We start from the raw sequence: 17,459 nt of genomic DNA, 5'->3' as shown, positions 1-17,459 counted from the left end.
ACAGGCTGCCCAGGGAAGTGGTTGAGTCTCCATGCCCGGAGGTATTTAAAAGAAGGGTAGATGTGGTGCTCAAGGACATGGTTTAGTGGTGGACTTCACAGTGCTAGGTTAACGCTTGGACTCGATGATCTTAAGGGTCTTTTCCAACCTTAACGATTCTATGATTCTATGACCAGCTGAGAGAAGAGACGAACAGGGAAAAAATATCTCTTATCCTACAGTAGGAATACATATGGAGAGAATTTTTAGAGCAATTTGATTCAATCAAATGGCAAAAGCTCCAAAGGAAGTTCCAGCATTGCTCCTTTTCAATGAAGCAGACCCAGGCTGATGCACACGTTGCCGCAGAGGAGAGGACGCAGGACGGGAGAGCTTTGCTGAGTGGTGTGGAGTTAACCAGGAAGTTTCATTCCTCCACTAAATCATGGGGCTTATGTGGCTGTGCTACTTATTCTGGATTATATCAGGTGAATCATAGAATTATAGAATCATTTAGGTTGGAAAAGACCCTTAGGATCATTGAGTCCAACCGTAAACCTAACACTGCTAAGTTCACTACTAAACCATGTCCTTAAGCACCACATCTACATGTCTTTTAAATACCTCCAGAGATGGTGACTCAACCTGTTCTAGTCCCTGACTTCACTTCTTCAGTGAAGAAGTTTTTCCTAATATGCAATATAAACCTTTCAGGTAGCTGTAGAGAGTGAGGTCTCCCCTCAGCCTCCTTTTCTCTAGGCTAAACAACCCCAGTTCCCTCAGCTGCTCCTCAGAAGACTTGTGCTCTAGACCCTTCACCAACTTCGTTGCCCTTCTCTGGACACGCTCCAGCACCTCGCTGCCCTTCTTGTAGTGAGGGGCCCAAAACTGAACACAGTATTCAAGGTGTGGCCACACCTCCTGTGCTGAGTACAGGGGGACGATCACTTCCCTAGTCCTGCTGGTCACACTATTCCTGATATAAGCCAGGATGCCACTGGCCTTTTTGGCCACCTGGGCACACTGCCGGCTCATGTTCGGCTGGCTGTCGACCAACACCCCCAAGGTCCTTTTCTGCCAGGCAGCTCTCCTGCCACTCTTCCCCAAGCCTGTAGCGTTGTATGGGGTTGTTGTGACTGACGTGCAGGATCTGGCACTTAGCCTTGTTGAACCTCATACAGTTGGCCTTGGCCCATCGATCCACCCTGTCCAGATCCCTCTGTAGAGCTTTCCTACCTTCAGGCAGATCAACACTCCCGCCCAACTTGGTGTCGTCTGCAAAGTTACTGAGGGTGCACTTGATCCCCTCATCCAGACCACTGATAAAGAATATAGAAAATTAGAGAGGCATGAACCTGAGAAGGTGGTGAAGATGGGTGTTTTGTGGAAAACGGAGAAAAATACTGAGAGTTCACGACATGGTTTTCTGGGTTCCCTATAGAAAGCCAGCCAGGTTTTTATTGTTAATGAAAACTCCTCAGAGCATCGCTCACCAGCTCTTTCAGTTTGAATCAATGAAGTCTCTTCTCCAGGAATACAGTCATTAGCTCCGCCAGTCTGTGCTGATAGGCAGGCAGGGCTTACATTAGTCATGGCTAACAACTTGGAGCAACTAGCAATAAAGCTAAATTATGCCTTTGATGAAGTAGCAGGCTTCCTTACCCATTGTAGAGAGAATTAAGGGTATTCTCCAGTGAAATGGCTGAGCATGTCAAATTTGGTTCAATATATTTAATGTCATAGCCACACTTTCAGCCAGGAAAAGGTGGCTCAGCTCCACAGCAGGAGCAGATGTTTGTATGGGATAACTGAACCAGTGTGAGTAAAATCTTCCTGTACTGCGCCTTTTGGACAAATGTCCCAGAATTCAGTGTTTTTCCACTATGCTGGGTGAATTATGGGCTGTAGGTATCCTACGGTCCATAAACACGGGACCCTCTGTGGTCACCTAAACAACCTTGTATGTGCCTTGTCATCTCCCTTTGCAAATACACCCCGCTAGTCTGCTGAGACAGTCATTTACCATCTCTTCCCAAAGACAGTGATTAAGACATTTGATTCAGTCACTCATGTCCCCCATGCTTTTAGTGTTTATAAATATTAATGACCCTAATTGCTATATAGCACTACTGTAGTTTAAAGCTTGGAGCATCTCAAATAGTGATGGCAAAGAAACAGTTATTGGGAAATCAAAGCTGACAATAGAATTAAAGAATAAAATTTTCAAAGGGAATAAGGCAAGCCATCGCATGAGGCCACCCATCTTGCTCCCTGACATTATATGGCTGTGTTTAGGTAGTTCAAACACTGCGCAAGTGTGTCACTACACCAAAATTGTGCTTTGCATCAATGACAAATTTGACTTGTTCATTTGAGAATATGCACGGGTACATAATAACATTCTAGTTTCCTTTAGAATTCCTAAAGGAACTAGTGTACAAAGGTGTATTCCACTTTCCTTTTATCATGGTACAGACAGGTATGATATAAACACAAGCCTGTTTACAGCCTGCTGCTGTAAAGGAGTTGGCCATGACGCTCTAAAGGCAACCCATGCTTTCCCACCCCAAAACTGTATGTTTGCCTTTAGTACTTGTCTCAGTGAACACTAGCTGAACTTGTGCTAATAAAGATCAATTTCCTTCACAGCAGATAAGTATGCTGTAGTCTTTATTCCAGAAATCCCAGTATTTTCAGCTAATAGCTTCACCCTTTACCAGGTTGTAGACCTTTTCTTACAGATGCGACTCAGGACCAGAGACCTAGTGTGCTAGCTTATTTTTACTTCACTGCTGGCAACTAGAGTCACTGCAGGTCATTAAAGAGACTCGTCTGGCTGAAGAGCTTCCAGAATCGCAATGAAGTAGTTATCTAATATCCTCAGACGAAAGGTACTATGCAAATAAAGAGCACTGTGTTGTACCAAAGAGGGTCCTCTGATTACCATCTCTTAGTAGTCCAATAGAGGTAAATTGATTCTAGCCTGAGTTTTTGCAATACAGTTTCCTGGATAAAGAGTCTTTAGTTTAAAATAAACCCTGCTAAACAAGCTATAGTCCACTTAGCTTGACAAATTTAAACAATTAACTTGCAGGAAGCCAAGCTTCTTTTTCATATTTGCAGCTCAGCTGCCTTGAGACAATGTCCGAAGTACAAACAGGCTTTCGGGGCCAGATTCTGATTTCATTCAGCATGGTGTAAATCAGGAATAATCCCTTTAGAGATTAGTAGGAGTGAGATCAGATTCAGGCTCTTGGAATTAAGCACAAACCATGTGCTTGCTGGGCTTATTCTAATTCTGCTAAGTACAAAGCAATTCTCCTTCAGCATGTCCCTCTCCCATTCTGCCTAAAGCACTCTGAACTGAGGAGCGAAGGAAGTGCTGCTGATAACACCCAATAGAAGACGTTTTCATTGCAAAATACTTTTGCCTTCAAAGTTATTAAATAAGCCTTGCAATTAAAAAAAAAAAAAAAAAGAAAAAAAAAGGAACAAAAAACACCTTCAAATTACACAGGCAGAGCAAAGTTGTGTTTAAAGATGCCTCCTGACCCCCGAACCATGAAATGAACTACAGTAACCATCTTTTACAAGAAACCAACACATTTAATTACTTTGATTTACAGCATCTGTCTCTGGTTCTGGGCATATATCAAAGGAAAACATAAGCAGAGCTTTTGCCAGATGAATGTAACATCCTTAGGAAGCATCTCAACAGGAATTCCAGCATTGCTACGAATGAATGAAATGTCATCTGGAAGTCACTTGTATCCTTCCCCTGCCACCATCTCCTCTGAAGGGTCAGGCAATAAAAAACAAACATGCCAGTGAGTACCTTGCTTATTTTTAGGTAAGATCAAAAAACCTTGATAAAACTATACATCACTGTGCAACTATACCAAAAGGATACAAGTTTTGCCATTCATTGTGCTTGTGGTACATCCCTGCTAACACACCACTCCGAGTGTGCACCTAGAGAATGCTGGTGAAAGAGGCTAAGATATGCATTTAGATCAAGATACAAATCCATCCTATTTAGATCAAGATACAAATCTCACAAGTGATGGGGAACTGTGAAGTTACCTGCTGAGAAGGATAGCATGAGCCTGCATAACTACTATTCTCATTTGATGTGGAGTAGTTTAGTCTCCCTGTCATGATGCTTACATTGTTTATGCATCCTAAAACAGCCTACTGAGCAGACTGAAGGACACCTTTAATTCTAGATGCCAACAACTATGTTGTTCTGTTCTGCACCTCCTGAAAAAAAAAACCAATTTTAACTCTCCCAACACCCAAGTCACTCTGCAGGTTCCCACTGCATGTCTTAAAGTTCACTCATCAGATTTGAAATCTTTTACTATGTACTGTTGACAAAGATCCCTTACCCTGTGGCTTCTGCGGGAAAAAAAAAAAAAAAAAGTCTTGTTGCAATCTCATGTCCCATCAACTTTGGACAGGATGTTGAAATTCAATAGGAGCTATAAGTGGACTGTCAAGGGCTGTCACACCTATGGAAGAATTTTCTTTAGGAAGGAGAGGGTAAGTTTGTAAGAAAGAAAATTTTACCTTTATTTCCCTTCAACTGGACTCAGACAGTGATGACTGAGGGCTCCAAGAAAAGTACTCTGCTATCCAGATTGAAGAGAGTCCTGTTGGCTTTGGGTAAGGAAACTACCATCAACAAGCCTGTTCATACAAGTGCCATGTGTTTTAAAGATCATGAGAAGTCACAAGCTTTGTAAGTCTCATTAAGCAGATGACAGCTTCAGCAATTGATTCGAACACATGTGCTGAGCAACATCCCTGTGCTGACTCAGTGGGAAGCATGCTACCCACTCTGTCTCTGAGATATTTTGGTCTTGCCTTCAACAGCCTCCAGGTAATGAGCAGATCAAGCCCTAATGAGCTCATTAGATATGACAAGTCTATACTCAAGGTTACTGTGCACGACCCTATTCTCTCTTGGAGAAAGGTGAAACCGTCATGCAGCATTTGTTACTGATGGAAGAGAAGATTAAAAACAAAACACAGCACTTGGTCCAAGATACGGAATCACCTTAATTTCCTTGGAAGTCAATATTGTTGGTGCCAGCCAAAGCAATGCTGCCACGTACTTGCTCAGGAGTAGCAATCAGCTCAGAAGAGAGCATGGCAGCTGGAAGGGGAGATCAGAAAGATTGATTCTGACAGCTATAAAAGCAAGAGGGTTTTTAATATTCAGAAAAGTGTCAGTACCCTAATAACAGAATTTCCGTCTCCGAGAGCTACACTTGTCAAATGAAATCTGATTAGATACAAAAGCAAAAAAGGCATCCGGACTTTGAGAAATTCAGAACAGTTCCCTTTGTAGAGGGGAGGGACTGTGAAGGAGATGCTTTTCAAAATGAGCAAGTTCCACCTAGTTTTACCCTCAACTTGACCCTCAGGCACTGATGGCAGAATGCCAAAATTCACAATTTAAATGAGGAGGATGTTAGCAGTGCAGGAAATGGGCGGCACCAGTTTCAAAGGCACCAAGTTTCACCCTGAGGAAGAGCTATCTTGAAAAGCCAGATGGTTTCCTCCGAGAGTGAGAAGAGTTATATGCCACCCTGGTAATCCCACCCTCTGCGTGTGCACCTCTGCCAAGCAAGCCTGAAACGCCCATAGGAAGAGCAGCAGGTTGCCTCGGGTCTCTTGGTCCCCCTCCAGTCTGTTCCATGAGAAGCTCCTCACTGAGGACACGCACCAATACCTTCTGCGTATCACAGCCAGTAAATTTCCAAGCAAGACAGTAAGTGAGCAAAATTTTTACTGGCAGGCAACAGCCAGACTCATAATATTATTTTCCAGATTCAGAGACATGCCAAAAGTGTGGTTAGTGGCTCTGAGAACAACCTCAGGGGAGAGTTACACCTTGATGAAATGCAGTTTTCCAAAATGAAGCTGTGCTCGTTTTGTTTTGTTGTTTTTTTGTTTTTGTTTTTGGTTTGTTTTTTTTTTTTCATAAAATACAGAAAACTTTTAAGTTTGTGTGCAGTAAGATAAATCAGGGAAATGACGTTTCGAGCAAAGCTTTTTTAAGAAATTCACACACAGACAAAAGAAGAAAACTGAGATATGGGGGTCCCTGACAGCTCACCTGAGGAGGATCTAAGGATTGCTTTCTGCTGCACCAACATCTAACTCTTGGTCAGGCTTGTTCCCACAGGACAGCTGTCCTTTTTCCAAAACAGTAACTTTAAACAGGGCAAATTTCTTAGGACTGTTTGTCGATTAGGATGAGGACAGTCCCCACAGACAGGATTTGGGTATTTTAAGCCACAGGGACAAAGGGCTGCTATCTAAACTAGGGTGGGGGAAGCTCTTCTCCAAGAAGCAATAAAGGCAGTGACCACAACGAAGACTTCTGGATTAATCTGGTAAAATTCTAGCTTTAAACAGCATTCTTCATGCAGAGTTTTTACAGGTAAAGGAAAAGCATGTGTCCTCCCTTTAAACCAGCAGAAACAAAGCACAACAAATGAGCCCCTTTTCTACGCCAGTAGCGGGTCACATGGCGGCAGAAGAAGAAATGAGCAGCCTCTTCTCCCGGTGTTGTGTGAAACAGAGACATCCCCCTCTGAATTCCAACCTATCAATTCTTTTCCATCTAAACCTCCAGTTTTCCCCTATTAAAAATATCCCCAAATGAATTGCAATTACATAGCAACATCCTCTGCCAATACTTACACTCAACTCGGTATCGACAGGAGACTCTCGCCTTGCAGAGAGGCAACTTATTCTAAACTCCTCTGTTTCATTGCTACTAGCAAATGTTTTAGCATTACTGTATCACCTTGTATTTTTTAACAACCTTGTATTTTTTCCACAGTCAGCATCCATCTCCTGCTCCTTCGCTATTTGGCCTCATGACCACTTATGTAGCTGCTCAAGGCTTATTTCTGTTTGAAGCATTGGCCATTTTACATGCTAGAGTTACAGCGCTTTAGGAGAAGCCCAGGTAGGGCACAAATCAGTGTCTTAACTGGGCATTTACACCCAACTCTTGTTGGTGTAATTTAACTGTCTGAATTGTGAGCTTTATGTCAAATCACAGCAACGCTTGGAGGACCAACATATATATTGATCTATAAACATTTTTTTTTTCTGAAAACTTCCATCATTTTAAAGGACCATTAAAAAAAAATAGAAGTAGGTGTCTCAATTTCTATATCACATTTATTTCCTGTATTTCACTTGTGTGAAATTCCCACTTGTAAGAGATGCAAATCACCCCATTTTTCCTCGGTCTGGAATATGCATCACAGTTCTCCAGTGTCCTCAAATATTTTACAATGCACATATCCTACAGGTGAATGAAACACTTCCAGTTTCCCAAAAGGGCCAAAAAGTACCGAATACTGCACACAACTATGTATAAACTTAAACAAGTCCTAACAAACCTAATTTGGTGGCCTGGGGCAAAGTTTGTCTCTAATCAGTACACTTTTTAATGAGTTTGCTTTATTAGGTTGTCTCCCAGACTACACATATATCTTGCTGCCCTAGCAAGGTAATGAAGTGGCCCTTTGAGATAGCAGGATGGCTATGCTCCAGTATCCCCACGGTTTTATCACAGAGTTGTGTAGCTGCTGCTAGTTCACCCATCCTGCTACCATGAGACAGGCTTTTCCTTTATCGTTTCTGGTCTGACGCAGTTTTTAATTTTGCATATCTATTTTTGCGTATTTTTTGCAATGTTCACAGAAAATCTGCTGCAACAGTCACAGTGAGTCAAGGACACTTTATGTTCCTCTGTCAGGGCTCAGGAACCAGGCAAGCAGAAGCAGCACATCAACAGCCACATGGAAAAACCACCAAATTGGACAATCCTTGCAGCGCTACGATGATAACCTCATTGTAGTAGACAAGGCAGAAATATAGGTGATTTTTGTTGCATCGGCAGTGCTTTTGCACATCTCTGGTGACTGCACTGCTCAATGGAGTGGCAGACAGTGAATGGCTAAAGCCAACGTCCCATCTCTAAAGCACTTCTGTCCATGCTGTTGAAGATTTCCTTTTACTTTCCCGATTCAAAATCAAGCTGTTAGTCGAAAGGGCAATGTTTACACCTTTACTGGAGTCTCCACGCATTTTACAGCCTGACATCAACCTCCAGGAAACTAAAACGCTGTCATTTACAGCTGGCAAGACTGGAGCAGAGAGTTGAGATGGGAGGAAGCTCGGCTCTCCAAGCCAACTCTGGATTCTCAGCAACAAGTGTGTCCTCCCACCACCATGCGCTTGTCCTCAGATTCAATGTTTAAATGTCCCCAGCTGTCCCGATGTCTTGGTTTGCTCTGACCTTGGCACACAGAGAACAAAGCACGGCAGAGGAAGGGGAGTGGAGGAAGCCACGGAAATAGCCTGTTCTCCTCTAGCACGGAGCAGCTGCGGAAACGGGACTGATAAGAGGAAGAACACATGCAAAAGCAGGACAAAAACCACAGAAGGGTTCCAGAACAGCAGGACTGAACAACATTTCAGTGTCTACTCAGAAAGGAGAGAAATGGAGATGAAACTAGGAAAAATCTCCCTGAAGCTCTGAAGAAGCTCTCAGTATCTCTCACACACGCTTTGTATTTCTATGGGCACCTCACGCCACCACATTGCAGCCATCAGAATAACGTCAGTTGAGGTAAGTTTTTCACCTGGAGATGAGATCTTGAAGCAAAGCCATATCCTCTGGCCCCACAGCTGTGCCTCTGGCCCAGGTGCTCCCCGTGAATCCATTAGAGACCCCAGTTACACAGGTAAGCCACACCATAGGCATTTCTGGCAGCCCAAAAGAAAGGAGCTGCCTTTTGCCAAATTTATAAAGCATTTCCACGCCACTCTACCAAACTGTTTTTCTCCTCTTACCACCATAAAAGACGACTTTGATTTCCATATGATATTTTATAAGAGCCAGTTTATATTTGAATATTGCCTTCCTAAGCAAAAGAAGTTTTTGCAAAGCTCTGTTTAACTACTAACCTTTTAGAAAGGCTAATGCAATTTTTCTTTGCATGTGTGTGTTGCCATTACAGTATAATCTCCAGAGCATGAGAGATAACTTCATCATAACTTGCATAACTTCATTGCAAAGGTTATGGCATTCTCAGCTGCTGAACTGTATGTGCCTCCATGTCCTGTCTGCAAACTTAGTATCTACCTGCTTCATGTTTCCACCGGTGCTACTGCTTGAGCACCTAGAGATATTAGGTAGCCCTCAGCATTAACATTTGGTGTTTGATGCTGAACTTTTGTTAACGGGATACAGGGCAAGCAAAAGTTCATTTTTACTTTTCAGGATGAATTTTTAGGCTAGAATTAAGCCAACTGTTTGGGAAGAGCAGCAGGTCTGTTTGTAAGAAGCAAAGTGAAGCCACAGGAGACTTGATCATACAGTCATCGCTTCTCAACAAGAGCAAATTTTATCTGAAAGGGAAAAGGATGTGGGAGGGGGAAAGAGAAGAGAGAGATCAAGAAGGAAGATTTCTAATTCTTCTAATAAGCATTAGATGGAGAAGCAGGAGAGATCCTTTCTTTACTTGAAAGGCACAGAATTGCCCCTGAAGAGAAAAGCTGGGTGAACCTTCTGAAGAATAACTTCAATGCAAAAAATGGTTTCAAAGGGACAAGAAACAAAAACCCAAATTCAGGTATAATATCAGTATTGCCATTGGCTGACAAACTGTGTCGATGCAGGTCACATCAAATTCAGAAGAATCAAACTGACATTTCTGAAGGCAAACTTTGTTCTTGGCTCTTTCAAAATGAGCAATTTTGACTACCTGAGAGTTTGAAATGGACCTGGAATTAAGATTAAGTAAATAAAAAAACAAGATTGCCTCACTTGATCAAAACCATAATCATCTTGACCTGCCTTTGTTCAATTAAGGTTTGCTTCCATTCGATGTAAACCAGTATTTTTCTTAGTTTTATCACCAAAAAAATCTAACTCAGATCATCTGTACAAATGGATTTAAATCAAGATCTCGTAAGAGAAAGCATTAGATGCATGGAGCAATAGTGCGAGCAGCTGAAGTCTCACACTAATGCAGGCTGCAGCCTGTGTACCTGCCCAAGGGCATGTCATGTAACAGGCATCACCATATCCCATCAGACTAAAGGAATTTAAGATACAGGCATGGATGCCCTTATCACTCCCTGACAGCTTTGGATGCACTGCAGGGTGTCATAAAAGAGACAAATACTGTAAGGTCAGCTCCGATTCAAGTTGCAGGTAGCCCTATACCATGTTCTTTACATATGACTTTGTAGAAGTCTCAGGATGAAGTAACACAGGTCTCCGCTTCAAGACTAATCCCAAAGGACTGACTGTAGGACTTAAACCAGTATGTTTCAACCCAAATATTCAGATGACATCTTCCAATTTGATCTATGGTTTTGAATGCCAGGATATAAGGAGGTACCTTAAAAAAAAAAACTAAATCTGGCCACGTGTAGTGTGCATTGCATTTGAGCTGGAGATAGGGAACTTGATTCCTACCTAAAAAAAAAATGGAGCTGACGCCTTATGATTCCCTGGCAGGGTCATATTAACTGAGCTGGCAGATTTGATAGAATTAGATTTCTTTGTCATGCTGGTACAGCACTGTGATGTGTCAGCACACACAGCTTTTCAGATATGTAAGATTAAGTCGTCGATTGAAGATCCAGCCTCCAGAAATAATGTAGTGTCCTTTAAAAGGAACAACCTTTGTTTTTTGTTGGTGTACCACAGTTAAAAAAAAAAAAAAACAACACACTGATCCTGGAAAAAAGTCAGTAGCAATTATTTAGTCCAGAGACATTTTAAAATTGCATCCAATTTAATACCTCAGCTTCACTGTGCCGGTTTTTGCTCTGCAGAACGATCCTCCAAAGGGATGTATAAGGACCGATCTGGCTCAGGGGAGTTTTAGGGATACCCAGAGTATGTGTGATCACCTCTATGCCAGCAGCAGTCCTGTGTCAGGAACCAGCAAGGTGGGGAAGGTCAGGTTTGGACCCTGTAGGCTCCAACCACAGCCACTCACTCTTCCTTCACTCAAAAACTTGGGGGTAGAAAGCTACGGAGGGCTGGGCCTGCATTGAAAACTACTGCTGGAAGAAAGGACTTCCAAAGAAATGGAAAAGCTACTACAAAAAACAAAGGCTCTATTGAGATGAAGTCCTTAGAGCGAGAAAGCTACACTTCAAACATTTGTCATCAGACGCAGCGTACAAGCATTTATGTTGTGCCTCTTTTGCCCTCTGCGATACCTCATGATCAGCCGACAGAAACAGCTGTGGGTTTATGAGGTTTACACATTTCCTGAAATAATACACCCCCTCTCTGCCCAAAGGCTTTGTCATCTTGTACGCAGGGCACAAGTCTTCTCCCAGAGAGAGGGACACGCACATCAGTCCAGATAAAGCAACTTAATCGAGAGCACTTCAAAGCACAGCAGAGCCAGGGACGAATTGCTTTCTGCCCTCCTTTCCCCCCAGAACTGCATTTTAACAATTACTTACAGTCTTTACAATTGACGACATCCCTAATCTTAACTCATGCTTCAGAGCAAGCTTCTACCGATGGCATTGGGACTTTCTTTCAAAAAGAGCTCCTTGTCCCCCAAGGTCCCTCATTTTCCACGCTCCACGGCTATTTCACAGCTGTGGGTGTTGTGCAGCCCTGACTTACAGGAGCTTTTCAAAGCCTATATAGGACATTTTCTGAGAAGTGACTCGAGTTTGCTACTTACAAACCAGAGCATGGGATGCACAGCACCGGTGGAAAGAGGAGGCTGGGGTAAGAGTGGGAAAGGCAACCAGAAAGGTGATGGCAGTTCCTCTGTGGCTGCTCTTAATGAGTGCCACATCACCCAGAGCCCCTATCAGAACAAGAGGAGTCACATGAGGTAGGAGTCAACTCCTCTCTAACAAACTTACTTCCTAAACAGATACCACTTATGTTGATAACATTATCTATTTCATAAGTTAAAGGTTAGTGCCCAGAAAGCACATCTAGCTCCCACAGCGCCAATTCAGTTGCCAAACACAGCTTTCAGATGCCACTGGAGATGCCCTAGACATCAAAGCCACCTTTCCAGAGCCTCAAATATGAGACAAGGAGTTAAAGACTCACATCTTTCTGGACCAGCTCCAGAAGGCCAGGACAGATAGTTCAGGGCAGTTCAAATGACACTAAGTCTATGGTTAAGGAGCAAAGATGCCTGAAGCCTGGTAGGTGATTCACAGTTCCCTGGAGCCGATACCTGTTGGGTGATACAGAGCAGATACCTACTGAGCAATGAGTTGCATCAATCTTCAAACACCAGGCTAGCCCAGAGAGGGATGTAGACCTGCTCAGGATGGGCTGCAAAGGCATTTATCCATCTCACCAGTGGGACCAGGCATACCGTGCCTGCCAGGACTTGAGAGGCAGACAGGAGCTACCACCTTCCCAGGCTAGCCGAAGCCTCCGTCAGTCTGCTGTCGGCTGATGCAGGCACTATGGCAATAAGAGCAATACAAACATTTACAACAGCAATTCCTCTGCAAGCTTGCATCTCTTACATTAGTCACAGTGCTCAGGAAACATCTGTACGGGACAATGAAGTTTCTCCCTGTTATAAGGACATTTAGTCCTACAGTTATTTTTAACTGGCATACCTCTGACTTTTAGTCAGATTTTCATTTAGCAGCTAATAGGCGTAACATAGACACGACAGACAGGCTTTCATGCAGTTAGGCAGGACTACATACTTCAGAGAAGGGCAAAAGTATCTCTGCCGCCCTTTGCCTTATTCAGCAGAATTTACGCCCATGTTTTAATGTTTTATCCTATATCAATAATCTCAGATCAGTCAAAAATGCAGCTGCTTCTCTTCTCCTTGCAAGCTTGATTGTATGCAGGCTGTTTTGCAAATATTTTATAGCAATATTTATATCAAAATTAGTAGTCCAAAGCTAACTGAACTTGCGCTGAAAGGTTTCATCAGAGTATCCTGGAAGAGGGGCTGGCTATTAAAAATAATTCTTCCACTTAAAAAGTGCTCCTAGGTGAAAACAAATAGCTTCTGGATGCCCAGGTTACAGTCATGCTCTATGCCAGCATCATATTGCCTTCGAGACAAAAAAAAAAAAAAAAAAAAAAAAAAAAAGTATGCTGCAAGGGAAAGACAAGGACAAGAAGGAAGAATTATCTCCTACTTCACCGATTCATCTATCTATAGAGGAGTGCTGTTTCAGATGAGACACATAGTCCTATGCCATCTTCTGCAAAGTATAGAATATATAGAAGATACAGAAAATGAATTAAATCTGGTATGAGAAAGAAAAAAGTTCAAGAAACTCTACATGTAGCATCTGACAGTACCGAAACAAGACAAAAAATGCATCCTTATTCAGAGTTCCCTCAGCCTGTGCCATGAAAAGCTCCACCAGGTGGTGGGATTAACAGCACTTTAAATTTACTATGGAGCTGGATTTGCTCTTACTCCTTAGCTTTTTAAAGCACGTTTCTGCTTCACCACGCTTTTGAAAATACTTCTAAAAAAAGCTCCTAATAAAAACATATTATTACTATCATTTAACAGCAGCATTTGCAATGCATTTGGTATAAAAGATGCTGTTACAACCTAGAAGATGGAACTGCCATCTACATGACCCTAATTTCCCCTCAAATTACTCCCAGTTTTACAAAAACAAAAAAGCAAATTGATAAGCGGATACAAAGTCGTATATAAAATGATGTTTAGTTTTAAAAGCTACCTTCCTCAGTTGAGATGCCATAACCATTATTAATATCATCAAGTTTGGAAGAAAAAGTGCAAACAAGGCTGCAAGTTCATTTCTGGCCAGGATGTGTGAAAAATTCATACAAACAGGGCAACGCGCTGTCTCCACTGCACAATCAGACTGTGCACCAAGTGAGCGAGCCAAAAGAATAAGGAATTGGATTTTTCGCTTTTTTTGCTCTTTCAGAGACTATGCTCTTACATGATACTAGCAGAAAGGTAAAATAAATGTACATTAGACTGAAGTGCACTTTAAAAAATGTGGTGATAGCTTTAAAGCTGGTTTGGCAGGACCGTAGATAGGAACTTTGTTGAGGCACAGGATTTAAGCCTGCTGCCACTGAAATGCTACCCTACAGCAAGCACCAAAATAGAGCAAATGAAGTGAGAAACTGGCAGAGGAACAGAGAGCCAAGTTCACCATAGACCTACGCTGGAGTTTTTTTGTTTCCAGGATAATCAAGAAAACAAGGGCCTTTAACTAATAAACAAATCCACCTTTTTTATTCACATCCAACCACTCCCTCTTATACCCCCGGCCACCGCCTGAACATGTGTTCAAAGAGATTTAAAACGGGCAGATTCCCAGATGAGCCCAGAAAGGACCTCAAGCGCAGGTGTATCCTGCAGATAACTACCATGCCATCGCCCAAAGTAAGAAAGATCACCCAGGGCCAACCGTAACTTCTTCTAACACGAGAGCAGCTCTGTCGAGGCATTATGAACAGCGGGCAGAGCACCGCCAGCTTTGGATCGAGCCGTAAAAATGGAGGAAGGGTGAACCTATCAGTTGCAGAAGGCACTGGCTGGCATGGATCGCATGGGACGCTATGGATGTAGCGATCCAAATATTTCAAAGCAGATGCTTCACACAGAGCCACCCCTCCAGCTAAAACCGTGTAAATAATATACAGGAGTGTGCTGCTAATTGAGTATCTTCCGAACTGCCAAGAGGCAGGAAGACTCCAGTTACAGGCAACTCTTCATTTTAACTTATGTCACTGAAGAGCACCAACATAAATGAACTCCTGAGGACAGGATCAAAGTAGAATAAGGACTTTCTTTTTTATATCCTTGAATTTCCTGTCCCTTTTCCACACTGAAATTTAATTTCCTTTTCAAAGGGAGCTTTTGGAGCTTATGAAAATTGACCCAAAAGATTACAAGGGCTTTGTCACCCTTCCAATCTCTCTGAAAGATCCATAATTAGGGAGGTTTTTCCTTTAACATGCGTGCCCAGCAGGCAAATATATAATTCAGACTTACATATACAACGAGTTACTTCAGTGTATTGGATACATACAAGCCCAACCGTTACAAAGAGTTGAAAAATCTTGTATGTCTCAAACGAGTAAATATGCATCAAGGCATTTTTTTTACCAGTTTGTTTTGATTTATGCCAAGACTAAAATCAATCATAGTAAGGACCTAAGATGTATGTTTGCTATAGTATACCAAGTGTAATTAAAACACACCTAACAACCGAACAGCTGACCTCGAAGATTAGTTATTTATACTCCACTGGAAATTAATTCTGCAAGCAGAGATGTGCGAGCGGGTACCTAAGACAGCTAGTCTGGTTTTTCCCCTCTAACGGAATAATACTGGCTTTCCTCTTTCGCCGCACAGCCTACCCAAGGGAGGGGGGGGGGGAAATAAATACAATTAAAAAAATGAGGGTGCAGGACTCCGCCGGGCTGGTCCCTCCCGCTGCTCCCCGCCTGCCAGCGCCCACCCTGCAGCAGAGCGGCTCCGCCACGCAGGACCCGGGGCAGGAGCGGCCCCCGTGGGGCGGGGGATGCTGTGGGGCAGCCTGCGGGGCGCGTCCCCCCGCCGCTGCCTCCCCGCCGAGCGCACGGCGCTGCAGGGGCATCGCCCGCAGACGAGCCTGGCTCCGGAGCCCACCTCTGCACCCGCAGCCTCCCCTTCTGCCCCCCTCCGCCGGGGAAATCCCGGCTGGATGGGGCGAAGCTTACCCGCTCCGGAGTGCCGGGGCACCCGCCGGAGGATGCTGCAAGCTCCGCCAGCGCCGGGGCCACCCCCTGCTTCTAAATAATAATACTACTTTAAAAACCCCCAACTTAACAGCCGAATGAGGAACTGGAAGGGAGGGGGAAGCTCCCGCCGCGCCTTTTACAGCAGGGGGGAGCGGGAGGATTTGCAGGTAAGCGGGGAGGAAGGCGGAGGATGAGGAGGAGGCGGCGGGGGGGGGCGGGGGGTCCCGCGGTACTCACGGCGGGGCGCGGGGGGCCGGCGAGCCGCCAAGCCCCATGGCCAGGGAAGGGCGGGCGGTCGGGCTGTCGGTCGCCGCTGCTGCCGCTGCCTCGCTGTTTGCCTGCGCTGCCCGCGGAGCCTCCCCGGGCCCCCGTCCCTCCCCTTCCCTCCCCGGCAGGGCTTCCTGCCCGCTCATATAGCTCGCCCCCAGCCACGTGGACGGCGCCGGGGGCCCCCGGCGGCTCCTCCTCGGAGCCGGGCAGGGCGGTACCGGGGCGGCTCCCCCCCTCCCTTCCCCTCCTCTCCCATCCCCTGGCCGCTGAGCGGGGCTCCGCGCCCGCGGGGGCTGCGCGGAGGAGAGGTGCGCACCGCGCCCGCCGGGGCTGCGGCTGCCCCCGCGGGGGGGCTGGGGGCCGCCGAACTTCCCCTGGAGCTGCGCCGGGATGGAGTCCTTGCTCCCAACGTGACCTCCCTAGAGGGTCACCAGCCAGAAATACCTGTCTTCTCACCCCCACCCTGAAACTCCCGGGTCTGAAACTGGGCTGTGTGGATCCCAGAGGTGATCACAGCAGGGAAAGCGAAAAGAAATACGGTGCTTCTCAGAGGAGAAAACGTACGTTGCATCATTAATCGTAATAAAAATTAGCACATAGTAAATAATATCTTCTTTTGGTCCAGCATCAGACATTTTTAAGATGACTATAAAACGCTGTAGAATTAAAAAGAATACAGCATCATTAAAGAATCCCCCAGACAGACACATTCAACTGATAAAGTGTCTGCTAAAACTATTTAACAACATAATGCTGGCTTTTTTAGTGTCGATGTGTAAAGACTGGAGCCAAGATGAGAAGTGGTGGGGTTAGAGCACCTCCAAAGAAGCAAATGATCTCGCTGGTCTTCTCTCCAGTGTCCCCCCCCCCCCCCCCTATAGGCAGTGTAACGTGCACCGTGAACATCCACAGCACATGTCAGAGGGCAGTATTCCTGAGCTCTGAAAAACATGTTCCTTAACGCTGGACAGCCGGTGCGTAACTCCCTTTGCGAAGCAGATGAGTTTGTAGGTTATTAATCTGCAACTGCCCACGTTGTTCGTTTATTACATCCAGCACAACACACTTCCACTGGAAACTGTAACGTGCTACGTAGGAGCTGTAAGTCATCAATCATCACTGAGCTTGTTTCCATAGAGTTATATTAGTAAAAGCTTAAGTGTGAATTTAGACCGGTGTCACATCACGTACTGCGCTGTGCGGTTATTTGCATTCGGGTGTGAGCACCTGCGACAGGCTGAGCTTTCTGCTTAGGAGCATAAGCCCTTACAAAACCTTTAAGGGACTCACCCCATCGCTAAATCCTGCCCCCGGATACTGCAGAGCAACAAAGTATTATATCCTTCATAAACAGGGCTTGGAAGGGATTTAATCTAAAGTAATGAAGGTAAAAAAGCTGAGGCTTCTTTTACAAGGAATG

The 17,459-nt window shown here is 44.5% G+C and overlaps 1 protein-coding gene across 4 annotated transcripts in view; it reads right to left on the bottom strand.

Moving 5' to 3' along the window:
• ST3GAL1 (ST3 beta-galactoside alpha-2,3-sialyltransferase 1) overlaps positions 1 to 16,138 on the bottom strand; it is an 85,136-nt gene extending 68,998 nt beyond the window's left edge. For 3 of the 4 annotated variants that reach the window (XM_082322133.1, XM_082322137.1, XM_082322136.1), the window contains exon 1: positions 16,007 to 16,138. The gene's annotated coding sequence lies outside the window, so the exon portion shown is untranslated. Of the gene's footprint in view, positions 1 to 6,693; positions 6,769 to 16,006 lie in introns of those variants that run through there. The other variant, XM_082322134.1, reaches the window with a different exon arrangement.
• Positions 16,139 to 17,459: the final 1,321 nt, after the last annotated feature.

Source organism: Platalea leucorodia (assembly GCF_965183815.1).
Source record: "Platalea leucorodia genome assembly, chromosome: 1".
Taxonomy (NCBI): domain Eukaryota; kingdom Metazoa; phylum Chordata; class Aves; order Pelecaniformes; family Threskiornithidae; genus Platalea; species Platalea leucorodia.
The sequence above is the reverse complement of the archived record's forward strand: the minus strand, read 5'-3'. Positions and strand labels throughout refer to the sequence as shown.